Below are 2,500 nucleotides of genomic sequence, written 5' to 3' on the forward strand. Positions count from 1 at the left end.
CGGGACGGGACGGGGGGCGCGGCGCGGGTCACTCCCGGGCCGCGCGTCGGAGCGAGTTCGGCGGGCGCCACGCGGCGCGGCGCGACGCGAGAAAAGGCGGCGGGCGATGTCGCGCTACCTCCGTGCGAGCGGGGTAGCGCGCTCGTCCGACGACCCCAGTAGCGCGGCGCGGCGCGACGACAGGCGACCGCCAGCGACGGGCGAAAGGCGGCGGCCGTGCGCGGGACCCCCGTAACCGGGGAATCCCCCTATGCCGACGACCCTAGCTCGGCGCGGTTCTCGCGCTTCCGGCGCGCGCTTCCGGGGCGGCACTCGCCTCGACGACCTCCCGTCCTTTAAAGGTAACGGTTCGGGCCGGCGCCCCGGCGTCCGTCCGCCCGTCGGTGTCGCGTGTCCGTGCGGCGCGGGGCTGCTCTCGGCGAGGGTCGCCGAGCAAGCGGATCCCCGCACGGATCACAACGGCCGTATGGCGGCGGCGTCGGGACGCCCGCCCGAGACGAAGGTTCAGGGCGACGAAACGGTGCTCCCACCGGCTACCTTTTTCCCCGGCCAAACGCGTCCGTCGGCCGGAGCCCTCGAGGGGCCGCGTAGCGCGCGCGTGGGCCGGCCCCCGGACACCGGAGTCCCTCCCGGGGCTCCGGACACCGGGGGTTCGGTTCCGCGCGGTCCGCCGCGGTCTCCTCTGTCCATCCATAGTCCGGGCAGGCCGCGGCCGGGTCGGGGGCCAGTCCCCCCTCGGTGTCAGCGCGGTCGCGCCGCCCTTGTAAACCAAACCCACTCGCTGACGGGTAGCAACACCCAAAGCGTCGCTTCGCGGCGCGGCGGGGCTTCCAAGTCGGATGGCCTTCCGGGGTCCGGGTAGGAGACGCCGGGGGCCGGCCTCAGCGCCGAGCCCCCGACCTACCCGGCGAGTCCGGTCGCCGAGTCGTGTCAGGCCCGAGCGGGAGACGCCGGGCGCCGGCCTCAGCGCCGAGCGCCCGACCTACCCGGGCCGACGCACGTCTCGGGCGCCGTCGCGGCCCCGAGCGGGAGACGCCGGGCGCCGGCCTCAGCGCCGCGCGCCCGACCCGCTCGGCTCGTCGCGGCGTCGCGCGTATCGCGCCCGTCGGTAACCGCGCCGCGGGTTAGGGGCTCGCTCGCGGGAGCGACCGAACGGCACCCGCGGCGCGTTCGTCTCCGGTACAAACCCTGTCGTGAATTTGTCTCCGATCGTCCCGGGCGGACGTAAAAGGGCCCAAACGTACGACTCTTAGCGGTGGATCACTCGGCTCGTGCGTCGATGAAGAACGCAGCTAGCTGCGAGAACTAATGTGATTTGCAGGACACATTGATCATCGACACTTTGAACGCACATTGCGGCCCCGGTTTTACCCCGGGGCCACGCCTGTCTGAGCGGCGCTTTCCAATCGATCGGACGCGGGCCGGGCCCTCCGCGACATTCCGCCGGTCCGTCCGGCGGGTGGCGCGAGAACCCGGTCCGCGCGGGCGAGGCTCGGGCCCTCCGCGACATTCCGCCGGTCCGCCCGGCGGGTGGCGCGCGACCCGTGTCCCCGCCCACTCCGCGGCTGGGGTTTCGCAGGGACCCCCGTCCCTTCGTACCCTCAAATACAGACTCGGGCGGCGCTCCGTGTCCGTCCGCCCGTCGGTGTCGCGCGTCCGCGCGTCCGGAGGTGCTTCTCGGCTGCCGGTGAGTACGGCTGGTACTTAGCATACCGAGAAGGTGCTCCGCGCGCGCGGCTCCGCGCGGCGGCCCGTATGGCGGCGGCGCTCGGCGCCCTCCTCAGGTAAAGGTCCCGGTCGGCGCCTCGGCGTCCGTCCGCCCGTCGGTGTCGCGTGTCCGTGCGGCGCGGGGCTGCTCTCGGCGAGGGTCGCCGAGCAAGCGGATCCCCGCACGGATCACAACGGCCGTATGGCGGCGGCGCCGGTCCCGGCGCCGGCCCCGACCGCACAGCTCTACGCGCACGCCCTCAGATCAGACGAGACGACCCGCTGAATTTAAGCATATTACTAAGCGGAGGAAAAGAAACTAACCAGGATTCCCTCAGTAGCGGCGAGCGAAGAGGGAAAAGCCCAGCGCCGAATCCCCGCCCTGCGGTAGGGCGAGGGAAATGTGGCGTACGGAAGGCCGCTTTAGCCCGGCGCCGCTCGGGGGCCCGAGTCCTTCTGATAGAGGCTCAGCCCAGGGACGGTGTGAGGCCGGTAGCGGCCCCCGGCTCGCCGGGGCGAGGCCTTCTCGGAGTCGGGTTGCTTGTGAATGCAGCCCAAAGCGGGTGGTAAACTCCATCTAAGGCTAAATACTGGCACGAGACCGATAGTCGACAAGTACCTTGAGGGAAAGTTGAAAAGAACTTTGAAGAGAGAGTTCAACAGGGCGTGAAACCGTTAAGAGGTAAACGGGTGGGGCCCGCGCAGTCTGCTCGGGGGACTCAACCCGGCGGCGCCAGGGCGGCCGGTCGGTCGGCGCGGCGGTCGCGTCCCGTCCCCGGTTCCCGCTCCCCCT

The 2,500-nt window shown here is 71.6% G+C and overlaps 2 non-coding genes across 2 annotated transcripts in view; both read left to right on the forward strand.

Moving 5' to 3' along the window:
* Positions 1-1,244: 1,244 nt before the first annotated feature.
* LOC148350829 (5.8S ribosomal RNA) lies at positions 1,245-1,398 on the forward strand. The gene has a single exon (XR_015847146.1). It is a non-coding gene; the product is annotated as a 5.8S ribosomal RNA (ribosomal RNA).
* A 564-nt stretch (positions 1,399-1,962) lies between these two features.
* LOC148350830 (28S ribosomal RNA) overlaps positions 1,963-2,500 on the forward strand; it is a 4,529-nt gene continuing 3,991 nt past the window's right edge. The window contains exon 1 of the ribosomal RNA XR_015847176.1: positions 1,963-2,500. This exon is cut by the window's right edge and continues 3,991 nt beyond it. This is a non-coding gene — a ribosomal RNA (28S ribosomal RNA).

The sequence above is a fragment of the Urocampus carinirostris genome, chromosome 16 (assembly GCF_059441175.1).
Source record: "Urocampus carinirostris isolate Australia breed hairy pipefish chromosome 16, RoL_Ucar_1.0, whole genome shotgun sequence".
NCBI classification, from domain to species: Eukaryota; Metazoa; Chordata; class Actinopteri; order Syngnathiformes; family Syngnathidae; genus Urocampus; species Urocampus carinirostris.